The 14,964-nt window shown below is 40.8% G+C and overlaps 1 protein-coding gene across 1 annotated transcript in view; it reads left to right on the forward strand.

Annotated features, from left to right (window-relative positions):
- myocd (myocardin) overlaps positions 1 to 14,964 on the forward strand; it is a 121,382-nt gene that overhangs the window by 60,421 nt on the left and 45,997 nt on the right. The window lies entirely within an intron of this gene.

The following is a 14,964-nucleotide window of genomic DNA, read 5'->3' on the forward strand; positions in this document are numbered from 1 at the left end:
TGTCTTTATGCGATCCGTTTTATTGTGCTGGCTCATTTGTGGTTGGAAGTGACACTTATTTTAACGCATGTGAAGGGGTCAAAGGTGTAGTTGGCTTTCACAATAAAAGAGTTTGAGACTTACTAGGCTTCATATACGATTTAGATAGAATATTGCATTATCATTTTTTTTTTCTGAAAAAACTTGCCTGCCTGTATTTATTTTATTTTTACACATCCCCATACCCATGAAGCAAAACAATAAATAATACCATATTGCTATTACGTACAGACAAATATGTAAGACAAACAGATATTTCAGTTTGCATGTTTATCTTCATCCGTTGTCAGTCATAGTGTTTATTGTAACAGCATTTTTGTCCTGGTACATCTGAGGAAAATGAAAGTGAGTGAATGGCCAACTGTGGATGAATTGAACTTCAGCTGGTTTGGCTGGAAAAACACGATGCTCTGATCACTGTTCCACAGCAACCTGAAGTTCCAAGCTCATGTTGTGGTCATCAACAGTCAAATCCAACTCTGCACTCATGAAGAACTTCCACTACCATGTCTATAAACAAGTGCTTATCTTTCCGACTTGCTGGCTCTGAGCAAACAGCTAAACATTCACAGTTTCAGGGGCACTAAGTGTATCCCTCACATGATTGATGAAGTCGTCTAAGTCAATTAGAAAAGCAGAGAGTAAAACACAAACAAGCTCACCTCAATTTAATACGAACCTAATTGTTTATTATCTTTAGAAACTTCAGAAAATTGCAGAGCATATTTAAAGACAAACTCGTGTGCTCCATCTCAGCCAACGTACATACAGCAGGTAAATAGGTAAGTATGCAAGTCACATGTCTTTTCCAAGAAAGTCTGCCGGCCAGATAAAACAAGGTTGTTTGAACATTTTATTGAATCCATCTGATGATTAATCCGTGCTGAAATATCTCTGCTTTTCAGCTTCACAGCCCAAATCAACCTGGCTTAAATGCCACTGGAATCACAGGGCTGAAGGTGAAAGCATCCGAGGAATCCTGTGATTTAAATCTGTATTTTTAGACCGATGTATCCCTGCAGACTCTCAGAATAGTGAGAGCAACACAGCGTTTCCCCCTGCACTCCTAGACCTTGCAAAGTTTTCCATGATGTCATGTTAGGCGCGGGAGTGAGAGTAATTGAAGAGGCAGATGAACATAAATTGGAATATCCTCAAATCCAGCCGTTCATTTTGATTTCCTTATTCTTTAAATCAGCCTGTGGACGGGAGGCACAGGAGAAACAAAACAGCTCATGTTCCTGCCAAGGACTGACGACAGACTCCAAACACACACGAGCAATAAGACTGATACTGACCCTTTCTTCATTTACTGGACACAAACAAAGCACAACCACAGGATTGTGTTCAGAGCCACAAACGGCTCCCCAATAAAGAAGATCATTGTTTTACTGTCGTCTATTAGAGTTTGAATACTGGATTTTTTCAGACTGACACTGATTTTAGTACTGACGACAGAACAAAACATTCAGATATAATAACAATTTATTTAGTGAATTTTTCAGAAAAGTTATAAGGGACTGTAACTAAATTAAGTGTATAATACTTTGGTATTTGGATAGAACCATCCACTTCAACACCCCATGTTTATTTTTATTTTATGTTTTTATACATCACAACAAAATAGGAGCTGAAAAATTAAAAATAATTCCCAGATTCACCCCCGATCTAAATCTGTACCAAACTTCCTTCCTTCAAAAAATGTCATGGAAATCTGTTGAGCAGTTTTTTTTGCGTAATCCTGCGAACTAACAAACAAATGCAGATGAAAGCATAACCTCCTTGGTGGAGGGAATAATCTTTTAACAATTTCTTTACTTTGCGATACAAGCTTCAGCAAAGCTTTCTCAAATGTTTTTCGGTCACAGCGTTGATAATCGGTGTCTCTAGGCTAAGACTTTGTCACTTCCCCTGATGCAAAGGCTAAACTCAGCACAGCAGGGAGCGGGGGAGCAATACGGAGACTGAAGAATATGTACATTCAGAGTCTACATGTGGGTGCTGGGGCAGAAGCTGGGCGCGCGATGAGCACCAGTAGCAAAGCGTGTGTGAGCAGTGCAGCAGAACACAGGCTGCCCAATCACACAGCCATAATGTAAAGGGTGCGTTGGATTAGTTAGAGGAAAATGTCATGTTCATTTATTTTCTCATCTGATGTAACAGCGGTAAACCAAAATCACCCACTGATCAACTGTTCTGGGTCTTAGAGCAACGTCATCAGCAGTGTGTGTGTGAGTGAGGGTGTACGTGTGTGTGTGTGAGAGAGAGAGGGAGAGAGAGAGAACACAGAGGATTTTTTTAGGCTTGGCTCTTTGCCATCTGTTACATGTGTAAAGAGGGTTAAGAGTTGGTGTCTCGTCACAGTGGTGTTTTCTCTCTGTGCTGCTTCAAATGATCGATCCTTATTACAGTATAGTCATCATAAATAACCACAGACTGAGGAATGACATTTGCAAAGCACTGGAGATTAAGATCTGACCCCTTTGTGTTTGTCTTTGGTTAATACACTTTTGTAACCGACGTTAAAAGGCAATACATCTCCCCGCTACAAGACCCTAATGATTTATAAAACTCCACATGATGGCATCATCAACACAAGTCTGCCACGTGTTAATAGTGCTCGGTTTTACACTTAAAATTATAATGTCAGCTCCCTTGGTAATGGACAGTGTGCCCTGGATTTTTTGTTTCCGTGTTCGTATTCTGTTTCAGAGACATAGAAAAAAAAATAATAACAGAAAAAAGTATTCCTGTGGTTGGTTGTGGCTTAGGAGGTAAAGATGGTCGTCCACTAACCAGATGGTTGGTGGTTCGATCGCCGGCTCCTCCAGTCTGAATTCTGAAGTATCCTTACTGAACCCTACCTTGCCCCGCACGGCTGTGTCGATGGTATGGTGTGATAGAAAGAACAATGAGTACCGAAGAGCTGCAAATGTGTGTGAATGTGACTTGTGTTTTAAAGAGCTTTGAGTGGTCACTAAGACTAGAAAACGCTATATAAATACAGTCTATTTAAAAAAACATATTTTACCATCATAGGAAAAGGCAGGAACAAAGATGTTTTTTAAATGGACTGTATTTATATAGCATTTTCAAAGATGATATTTGTTTGACCCTTTTATTAATCCATCCATCCATTAACTATGCTGTTCATCCTTTGAGGGTTGTGGAGCTGTCCGGAGCTAATCTCAGCTAACACTGGGTGAGAGAGACACGATACAACCTGGACATATATATATATATATATACACATATACACAAATATTATATCCCCAGAGTCCTCTTGATGTGAGGTGACCATGTTAACAACTTCACCACTGAGCCGCTCTGACCTTTTATCATCTACTATTGAATCGTCTGTCTGTCTGTCTGTATGTGGAATGCTTATTTCCTTCTCGTTCGTTTTGTTGCTGCAATGCGTCATACTGAGTGGAATTGCAGAGCTTTTGTTTATAAGTTGTGAACTTGGGTCTGAAGATTGTGCCGATCGCCAATGTATAAAAAACTAATACCAGTTGAGTCAATCATTCAAACTTGCATAAAACCACAGAAATGAATGGTCATAAAACAAATTCAGTTTCATTTTGTGAAAAATGTTGACTATAAAAAAAAAAAAGCTCTGCACACAAAGTCGGGCTCACAAACGAGTAAAAGTGACAGTATATTGTAGAACTGTTTGAGGAGGACTCACCAAAGACAAGGGATAATTCTAAAGTTGCTCCGGAGCATCAACACAGGCCAAACAAACTGTCCATTCCAAACAGGCAGATTTAGAATGTGGACTGGACTAGTTGAATCACGGCCTACTCATTGTTCAGTTCGTCCCTGCACTGTCTCCTCACGCAGATTCTGACCTGACTCATCAGCGGATCTGTGGACCTTTTTGGTTTAAAACTTTTTTTAATGAACCAAGCGCAGTGAACATGCAATCAGACGTGACTGGCCTCACATCAGAGAGTTGACTGGGTAGCGTTCTGGTTACACACTTGAAGGTGGCCCAACACCACTGTAATGCTCTAACATGAAAACACAGTTCGACTTGATACAAATCTGGGCAACGCTCTTTTCATTTAGTCAAATAGGAGTGGATGAAAGGTCGGAGTGGGTAAGAAGGTTGTTTGGCAGCTCAGGGCTCTCTAACACCTGCAGTTAAAACAACTCTTATTGCTCCAGTCGGGCTTTTCGTGCGGCACCTTTTCCCCCTGCAAGCTGAGTGGATTCCACACTGATTTGATGGTGGCTGGAGTTGGGGGAGATTACTCTCATCTGGAGGAGATTAGTCAGTAACACTGATAGACATGATCGGCCCAACACTTCATCATTTTCGTGCCGCTTAACATCGGCCGTGAGCAGCTCTCCTGTTTGTGTAGTGCTGCGCCCCAAACCGGTATGATTCATTTTCATCAGAGGAAATTAACCGAGCTTTCTGATTATAGACAATCATGCATTGTGCAACAGATTCAACTCCAAGTCTGTGGTTCAAACGTGAACCCTGAACTCGCTCAGTAGAGACAAATATTTTAAATGAATTTAATGAACAGACTCTCGACATGATAAGAACTGCCTGTTCTGTAAATAGTAGGAACGGGGAAAAAAATGTTTACCTTCCTGTCCTCATTATCAAAAGTGTTCTGCGAGCAAGCCACGCGTTTTATCTCAGCCACGATCACCATGAAGTCTCATCACCGTGCAAGAAACCACCTTTTTTAATGTGCGTTAGGCTACAGGTGGAATGTGTGCAGATGCATTTTCCCTGCTGTTGTTTTTAGCTCCTAATTCATGCATGAAATTACTCACATGTTCATTCATCATCCAAGCCGAAAGCAACGGAGCCCGAGACGAGAATCAGTTGATGGATAGAACATTTCTGAGGGCAAATATTACCTCAGTCCATACGGGCAGTAAACAGATTTATTATTTATCAAACCGGTCCGTGCACTGTAAAAAAGGATTTGGGATTTTAGTCAGATGGACTAGTGAGGTTCAGCTTTGTGAACTCATTGCCCATTACAACAAAGCAAGATGAGTTCCAACAACTTCAACTATCAAAAACATATCCATCAATTAACTGCAAATCCTGTGGTCGGCTCCTGCATTTCATGTAACATGCATGCGCTGTCACAACACCTTTGTTGCTGTATCTTGCGAGCTGTCCACCATCTTCTTCAGAACTTGACCTAGGACCGCCTGTCAAGTAAGTATTGATATTCTAAATATCGCAAATTCAATGTGAGCTATTTGTAGTAATGGATCAATCCATTAATTAGATGACATTTGCATGTTTTTTTCCGGAATACTTTAGCACATTAATGAGCTAGGTGACATGTGGCTACTAATTCACCCAGAGGTCTGTGGGCCGCATCTTACACCCAGTGCAAAGCAATGGCAAATACAAAAGGTTGCAAGCTGACTTGGTGTTAAAAGGAAATGGAAGGTGCCAGTCTGATTAATTGGTTCATTGCATGTTATGCTCAAATTACACCCATAATTAATTATGACAGGCAGTGCACGTTCATGTGTTTTGGGGGCTTAGCTTTGACGAGAGGGCTGATGGGGGTGGGATGTATCGGTTACAAGTGTAGCCTGCTTTTCGTAGCTTTTCCAGGGTTGCCCACTTTCAACTCTTTCCTGAGATGATAATGTCTTGCCCAACATCTGTTTTAGGTAAGATTTTATGAGGTCCACAAAGTATGGAAAAATTGAAATTGAGTAGTTTTTTCTGTAAGATTTGGTGAATAATTTGTCGAGGGCCTTCCATAGATCTGAAAGCATGGCCCCCCCCACAACCCCAACTTTGTCTATTGATACTTTAACTTTCTTTGAACAGCAAAGACTGCACCTGCACCACTTTCACCTGTGAAGCTGCCAGATGGACCATGGGGAAAGGTCGCTATTGACATAACGGGACCCTTTGAGAGTTCCACATGGGACTGCTGTTATGTCATTGCTCTCACAGACTATTACAGTAAGTGGCGTCTGTCTCTACTGTCACTACAGAGGTGATCATTCGCCTCCTAACTTCAGTGTTTAGTCGTGAGGGAAATCCATCCTACCTGGTCTCTGACAACGGATGTCAGTTTACATCACATGCATTTGCAACCTTTTTGAGAGCGAGTGAGATAAAGCCCCTGCGCTCCAGTGTCTACTATCCGAGGGCAAGTGGAGCCATTGAGAGATTCAACCGAGTGCTGAAAGAAACATACAGACTGCCGACAGAATGCACAGACCATGGAAACAAGCAGTAACAGAGTTCTGTCAGAACTATTGTGCCACACCTCATGCTACGACAGCAGCTACTCCATTTGAGTTGTTGAGGCGTAGGAAGATGTGCACAAAGCTGAACGTTCTTCCTGTTTCACAGAAAACCAAAACACACAACCAAGTGGAAGAGACTTTAAAACAAAAGCAAAAGAGACAAAAAGAGCACATTGACAGAAAAGCTGGGGCAAAAGTGCCTAGGTAAAGTGAATGATGCTATGCATGTCCACAGACCTGGACATGTCCATAAGGGATCATCCACATTCACAGAACCCCTGACCGTTGTGAAGAAAGTTGGACTGAATACTTACCTGCTCGGTGATGGACGGAAGTGGAATCCATCAAAACTTGCACACTTTCCAAAGCAGGCTTTAGCATGCACCAGTAAGGGCAATGAGACTGTGCTTGATGAGTTAATGGTGCCAGAGAACGTGTATTGCCGGTATATAACATAGCAGTGAGATAAAGAAGCGATTGTAGAGCTACGGAGATTGAGCATCAACCACAGCTCCAGAAGGACTGGCCTGATTCCGTTCTAAAATGGCATTGTTCATTGATGAGCTGATAAGTGGGTAACCCTGGGGGCTGGATGATTTGTTCCTCCATTTCTCCCTCTAGGTGAGAGGAAACAGTTGAATAGTACACTCCTCGCAGTCTTCGTTATTGTGGTGCTTACTAGAAAACCAAGGGTCAGACAGGTCATGTTGGTGAGTTAGCTGCTGGGTCGCTGGGTATTTTATCTTTCACAATACGTGTGGATCAGAATGAAGACAAATATTCTTCTTTTGTTTTGCGACAGTGCTGACCATACAGTGATTATATAGTATTAAAGTAATTATAGTGTCAAAGGCATGGCAACCTGGCTTTTCTGGTCGAAACACAAAGAACTGGTTCCAGATAAGCCACTGGCTCCGAACCAGCCCTGAAACTGCCTTGGTGGGGGGGTAGGCTATAAGTTATTTTACATTGTGGAACGGTGAAAATATTCTCAATATATTGTACACCTACGATGACATTTATTTTTTTAGTAGCTAAAATAAAGTTTGTTGCTGACCCTGTCCACTGCAATACATTGCTTCACTTCTGTGCTGGTGCCCCTTACTGCATCAGCTAATGGGCATGCCAACCGACATCTTTAATTAATTTCCCCTCGATGAGGGGGACCTGCAAGAGTTATAATTACTCCTCCCCCAGTCAATGCACAATACTTATCCATTACAGAAGTTAGCACTGTCATCAGGCAAGAAACTGCCCTCTTCCTTGTGTCTATGCAAACTCATGTGTGCCTCTTCAGGGCTGAGTATTTAACTAGAGACCATAGTAAAGCCTTCAGGTGACCTCAAAGTCAAACTGTATCATTTCTCACAATCTTGCAGTGTAGCCGTTTTGAGTCCACTGTAAACAATACTTTACATGCACATAGGAGCAGGACACACTGCCACTGTGCTATTGACAATTTTTGATCAAACATGTACTCCAAACAGACAACATGTGTGTTGGAGCAGAACATTTATTATAGAAATAATAAAGTAAAACACAAACTAAAATGTACTTACTATGTACAGGTGTATGCATGTGTGTGTGTGTGTGTCTGTGTCGGTGTGTGCGAATGTGTTTGGGTCAAAATGGCTGCTGTGGCCACTACGAGTCCAAAAAGGGCCACACTTGTGGTTTGTTGCATGCGAAGAAAGTGATGATGTTGATGTTGTGTCTGTTCTGGGCATTTCAGGGCAGGGGAGAGGTGTTACGGGCACAGCATCTCTCTTCTATCTAGTTGTCTGCATTTTATCTGCAATTTTAATGGTGGTATTCCGGTTAACTGTTTGCTGGTGTGAAAAAAACCCGTAAAGTTACACTTGGGCCACACTGCCTGCATGAGTGGTGCTCACACAGGCAGCGTGTCTGCTGTGTGTCTGCAGTGGCGCTGCAATGTGAGGTTTCTGGTATAATGACTATGATGTATTTCCTAATAAAAGTCACGCTATGTGCTCAACCAAATGCCAGGACATGCATCTTCCGGTTCTGCTATAACAATCTTGTTAAAACAAATGAATGGATTCAGTCAACAGAAATGCTGCTTTTACTTTGAAACATTCAAATATTTCTGTTTAAACAGATAGACATCGAAACTGTGGTGAAAGATACTTTTCATATTCTGCTGTGAACCAGGAGAGAAAATAGGCAAGACCTCTATTCACTGGAAGAGCAGTGCTGCTCACGTTGCTGGACAGGGCAACTCGCACAGTGTGGACGCTCTAATCTGATAACATAGGTGCTAAAATGAAAAGTAAGCCATTCCGTGGTACATATGCAACGCTCACACAGGCAGTGTGGGCCGGGCTTTACACACACACAGACATTGGTGTGACAAAGGACGTTTTTTAGATGCACAAAGAAAATGTGAGACATCAAGGTGTATTATATGCTGTTGAACAACCATTAACCATTTTTTGTCTATATACATTGATCTTGGGAGTGGGTTGAGGTTGAAATACACTGAAATTGCAATAAATGTATTGATTGAAATGTTAATATGTGAGTAAGTTGGTAAGTAAGTTGAAAGAAATGAAGTATTTCATGCTGAGCCATCTTGAATCACATTATAAAAAAATTACAAAATAAGGTCAACCAACATATTTTTAGTTCTCTCAACTTATCTTTTCGAACAACACAGGAAGGAGGGTAAAACAAATCGCAAACTGCTTAAACTAATTTATTTAAGTTTGATAAACTTAACACTACATTGACATAACTTAACTCACAGAATGAAGTCAACAAACTGTATTCTGTATTAACTTGATTATTTAAGTGTTAAGCTGGCAATTTAGGTTTAACATAATTTAACTAAATCAAAGCAACAAGATGACTTGACTAAGTGAAGCTGTGTCAACAAATCCTTTTTTACAGTGTGTGTAAAACACAAAACGGGGGTGCATGAAATAAATACTTGTATTCAAATAAAAAAAAACCAGGGACTGTGTTTGTAGTGCCGGCCCAAGTTTGTAATTGGTTTCATATTTAGTTATACTACAGTGAAACTTATTGAAAGGTATACTAGGGTTCTGTGAGCTCAGGCACATAAATAAATCTTTGTTACCTTCCTTGCAAACATGCTGCATACCTCCTCATGCCAAGCGCTCTGTTGACTGGACATTGATCGCTGATTTTTTCTGTAAGCTTTGAAATGTTCATCTGCCTGCGCCAAGAACTGTTCACCTATCTGGAATGTACAGTTAAAATTGCCTTGCGGCTAATATAAATACAGGCCACGGCTGTTGTAGTGCGGAGAGATGGCAGGCCCTTGTGTGGAGTGCGAGAAACTCTTAGTCACGGGCTCCTCCAGTGATGTAAAAGGTGGTCGTGTTAGCTTTTATGTTGATGAATCTGTAAGTGAGCGTGTGTGTTCCGTTCCTGCCCTCGATCACTGACAAGTAATTAAGACGATGAGGTCACCACTGAGAAAAACATCAGCGTGTCTGTGATCTTTTCTTTGCACATCATTTCTCTGGTAAGGTGTGGTGCTTATCGAAATACTAATGATATGAATTATCACAGGAATGTATTGTGTCAAATATTTAAATAAACATGTAATTTGTGAAGCTATTTAAGAAATCGTCAAAACTCAATTCAATGAAGAGTTCTTAGTTATTTTACAATACAGAACATTTATTTAGCTTTTCAGCTGTTTTATTTTGTAATGGCCTTTGTCCCATGTGACACTTTTAGCTTCATGATTTCATCTCCATCTCATGTCATTATGTTTTCAAAGTGTTACCAGTTTTCATCCCCTCCTTTTACAACCAATATTTTTATATTGATCAATGACTTTTTATGTGAAAGGGTTTGCTAACAGTGATTAACTCAATGGAGATATGACAGTGCTGTGCTCTTGGTGTGTTTCTACCGTCCCCCATATTTCACTCAAGAATCACCTATTGCAGGTTTCAGCAAGCAAGTTCATGTTTATGCTTACTGCTTAAATTGACCTACTCAGCTGTAAACTAGTGCAGCAAAAATGCAAAGTAGCTCTGAATCAATCAGCCCTTTGTCCCCCTTCATGCACACATCTTTTTAAGCTACAGCGACGACCTAACTGGCATGTGCTGGTAGGTGAAGGAAATATTTATGGTTCCTCTGGGAATTTGCGTAGGCTTGCTAATGTTGCCGCAGGTAATCATACATCACCTCCCTTTTAGAGTTGGAGGGTGTATAATTATGTGGAGCTGTGTAGAGTCACTGAGGCCAAGCTAGCTGCAACATTAGTGTTGTTGCCCGATGTTTAAAGGTGCTTGACGGAGCTGGGGTGAGTAACTTAAGTAAAGCATAGAGTGATGTAATACATGTATAATGAGTGATTTATTACAGTTTTTAAGGAAGCCGACCCACACTGCTGGGGAATTCAAGGAATTGAATTATTTTAACAGCTCTCTGATTCTAAAGAGTTTCTCTGATACACAACTAAGACCATAGACTGTAAATAAAGATGGATGACACTATCTTGAGATAAATCCAAAATACCGTTGATACAAATGCTGACTTCTTGCGCCTTTTTGAAGTCGGTGTCAGCTATCAATTATGATGTTTAACCCTGTTTTCATAGAATCAAATAACTAATTAAAAATAAACTTACTGGTAAAATTAACAGCAGTGTGATAAGAAGTGATGAGAAAGTTCAAGTTTTATTTGTCATATGCAGTTAACACAGGGTGAACAGTACACTGAAAGGTGTTGGACAAGAAGAAGCTGGTCAGCTCAGCACTGCAATAGTTAAATAAAAATAAAAGCGAGGTAAAAAGAGCTACTTTAAAAAAGTCAAATGCAATACAATACAAAACTAAGACTATATATATTCAAAGGTGCTTGAACTCTAACTGTATGGAGTGTCTGCGAATAGTTATTGCACATGTGTATGTATAGTTATTGCAGTGTTTGTGTATGAGTTCACATTTCCAAATAAAGTGCAAACAGGAAGTAAAGGATGTGCAGAGGGTTGTTAGTCGTGACTAGACTGCAAGTTTAGGAACCTGATGGCCTGAGGACTAACCGAAGGTGACAGACACCATTGAGAAAAAAAATAATATTTGACGTGTACTTTTACTTTTTAAATTTGTTCCATGTCCCGTCCACTAACATGGAGGAGGCAGGGTTTATAATGAAAAGGGAAAGAGAAGTTCAGCAGGAGATGACGGTAATACACCTTGACGTTGATTGCCACTCACCAATAAACCGGACAAAGAGAAAGAGAGAAGGAGCCCCTAGGTGGCAATGAGACGCTGGCAGCTTTGCAGTCAAGTCATCTATATGGTCACGAGCAAAAAGAGGTTGTCTTTGTTGTCATTCTAGCTCACACTGCTAATCAATTTCAGTATGTTCCTCAATATTTTAATCAATGACTTCATAGTTTGTACACAGCACCCAATGTATTGATGTGACTATGTATTAAACATTAAGCACACTTAACATCCATATATAGGCAGCGAGAGAAATTGCATCTCGTCAGCTGACTCACACGTGGACAGTTTTTAGCAGGGGGAATAGATGTTATTATGATTTCATGGCCTCCGTTGTTTTGAAAAGGATTTTCAGATTTGAAGCTACTGTCCACTGGAAGCAAAGAGAGGCTTTTTTAACTTTCCGTGATTGTCGCTAATATGTGCTGTGGATATGAGCAAGGACAAATGCAATTTAGAGGGAATTAAAGGGCTTAGCTCGGAAGCCTCCATTCAAAGTTTTCATTATTTCTTTGAGTCGTCATGAAGGCAGGCAATTAGAGGAGTGCCGTCTATCATGTGTCACCACAGATACCAGCCAGCAATGAAATCTTCTCTGGAATTACTGTGGATATAGGAGAGCACACTGAAAAGAAGGGAGGGGAACACTTCTATAGAGTTAATCATGTGGACTATATGTTCTCAGAGATATCAGTAATCAGTACTGTACCCCATGATTTAGCCCTCTTGAGTTAAGAACAACACTGACAGTGATCTAATCTGCGATCTTGTGCAATTATTCATTCATCAGCTGTAAGTCAGGGAGATAAAGACTGTCTAGGATTATCCAACTCTCCACAACTCCGGAAAAGATTAGGTCATTGCATCCACTGGGCTATTTTTAGAGCCCTTTAGCGGTGGCATATTAAACAAGACGCTTAGAAATTCAATTAAGAAACCACTCGCCCACAATGACCTGAAAATAACCCAGAGTTATTCTAAAACAAAAGGCTCCGCCGACCAGCCGCTGTGCCGCCTCACATGTGGTTTGGAAACAGGAGTGCTTAACGCCACAGATTCTTAAGGGCTGCGGAGATTAATGAAGAGTTTCTTTTTCCAGGTGTTGTATTGTGGATACAAGAGCTTTGGGCGGTGATTTTTTTTTCTTACCAAGGGCAGAAATCCTCCCGGTAGAAATGAAAACAGTAACACAATATACAGCTCTGATCCTGCTCACGGCTCAGATGCAAGAGCAAGGGGGCGCATTCCAGACCCGAGAGAAAGGAAGCGAGAAAAGACGGCCCGGGACCATTCTCAGATATCGATCCCATGCATTTATGTGAACAGAAACTAGACAAGGTCAATGCCCTTTATTCCCACAGGAGCTATTTGAGTCAAAGGAAATGTTTTAATGGTTTTCACCACCCTTTTCCCCCTTGTAACTTTCTATTAACTTTGTCTGACACCTTCACATAAATATCAATAAAAGAGACATCTTAGTGTATCGTGTAATCTTTTACATATTGGACTGTCATCATCGGTGCTTCTCATGGCTGTTAGTAATCTCCCACTGATTCATTGGCGCTGCTTGAAGCTGCAACATGCTTTTTTGATTTGAATGTAAAATACTCAGCCCTAACTGTCTCGTCATCGGGGAAAAATAAGTGGAGCTCAAACAGTGAAAAGAGGTTGCGCCAGTTGATTTGTCATATTGGCGTTAGTTTATTGAGACTGGTACAGATTCAATTCCCAGCTTCATCCTCTCTCTTTCTTTAGTAAGTGAACTTGAGTCTCTTGGCTTAAACATGACCTTGATTGGCAGCCTGGCATTGACTTAATATACATTGATCGGATGTAACAAAGTACTTTTACTTCATATTGTACTCAAGTACATTTTTTGTGTTTCCTTGCTTAACTTAGGCGACTTTACACTTTTACTCCAGTACATATATCAGCAAATATCTGCATTCTATGTCCACCTAGTCTTTTAATTTTACATTTTTAAATATAATCAATAACAAGAGAATCATTTGTACACTGATCCAATCAGACACCCAAGCTTTAACGACCAGTTGTGATGCAAGGTCGCAATTAGACTGTCCAATTTCCCAAGGCTCCTCCAAATTCGTCCATTAATCCCAGAGAAACGAAGGCTCCAACTGGTGAATCCTTCCCGTCCCACCCTCTCCCACGATTCACTGCGCTTTGTGGCATATATATATATATATATATATATATATAGTGGCTTTAAAAATGTAGACCTCTCTCCAAAAAGTGGTCTCAGGGTCTTTACTGATCTGTAACTTGACTTGGAACTTCAATTTCTTGACTTAAGACTTTGTAGCAAGGACTAGAACTTTATGTATAACTTAAACAATACTCTCTACAGTGCCGTGGATGTTTAATAAGAATATACCCTGCACTCTACGTTACATTTCACTGGGTTGCCATTCAATCATGTGCTGCTCTCTGTGCCATTTACAGCTGCTGATTGCAAACACGCAGGCTACAAGTTTGTTTTTGTTCAATGTCGGAACTCATCTGTTTAACTGGAATCACAGATCATGAAAATATCACATTAAAGCCTCGTGTGTTATTGTGCTCTTCAAATGCAAGCGATAACCAAAAAATAAAAATAAAAAGGATCTGGTTGAGCCAAGTACAATAGGTCCTGCTTCTAATAACTTAGATCCCAGTCACGTATGGAGGTACGCAGCACCAGCGGAGGAGGGTTGCATGCAAGGTGAAATCATTCTCAGCTCTGCTCTGTTCCACCTTGCTCTCCCAACATCCTCATGTGTTGTGAATAATAAAAAAGAAGAATTCATTTTATGGTTTTACCAGTCAGCAACCCAGGTATGCATTTGTCAAAATAGGGGGGAAAGTTAGAACCACATGTTAATTTGAATGGGAGGCACATGGTTGTGATTATGGGCCATGCTGCAGATAATGGAAACACACAGTGGGCTGTACTCGGAGAGAGAGAGAGAGAGCACAATGAACAGGACAACACTGGCTCGAATCAGAATGAAAACATTTATAAGATCTGAAGGATTTGTTTTAATGAACAGGCTGACGGACAGGCACACTGAGGACACATGTGCTGCGTTTATGGGCAGATCAGAGCCGCGATGCAACGGCGAAGGATCTCCACGGCACAAGCAAAATTCGCCATAAATTATAATGTAATTGACTTTACTGCTTCCCTCTCAGTATGTGGGCCTGATTGAGCACAGAGGTCTTTTCTTCTCCGTCAGAGGCCTCGAAGGAGCTCGCGACGCACCGTTTTTTTTTAGGTGTTGTTTATTTGAACTTCTCTCAATTCTGTGAGAGCCAAACCTTAAGCAGGTGTTGGGAATGAAAGACGAAGAAAACAGAGCTTTGTCAAACATCCGCTCTTTGTTAAACCTTTTGTGGATCCAGACGATGCAAAGTACAGCTGCGATAGAGCCAAAAG

This window comes from Hippoglossus hippoglossus, chromosome 19 (assembly GCF_009819705.1).
Source record: "Hippoglossus hippoglossus isolate fHipHip1 chromosome 19, fHipHip1.pri, whole genome shotgun sequence".
NCBI lineage: Eukaryota > Metazoa > Chordata > Actinopteri > Pleuronectiformes > Pleuronectidae > Hippoglossus > Hippoglossus hippoglossus.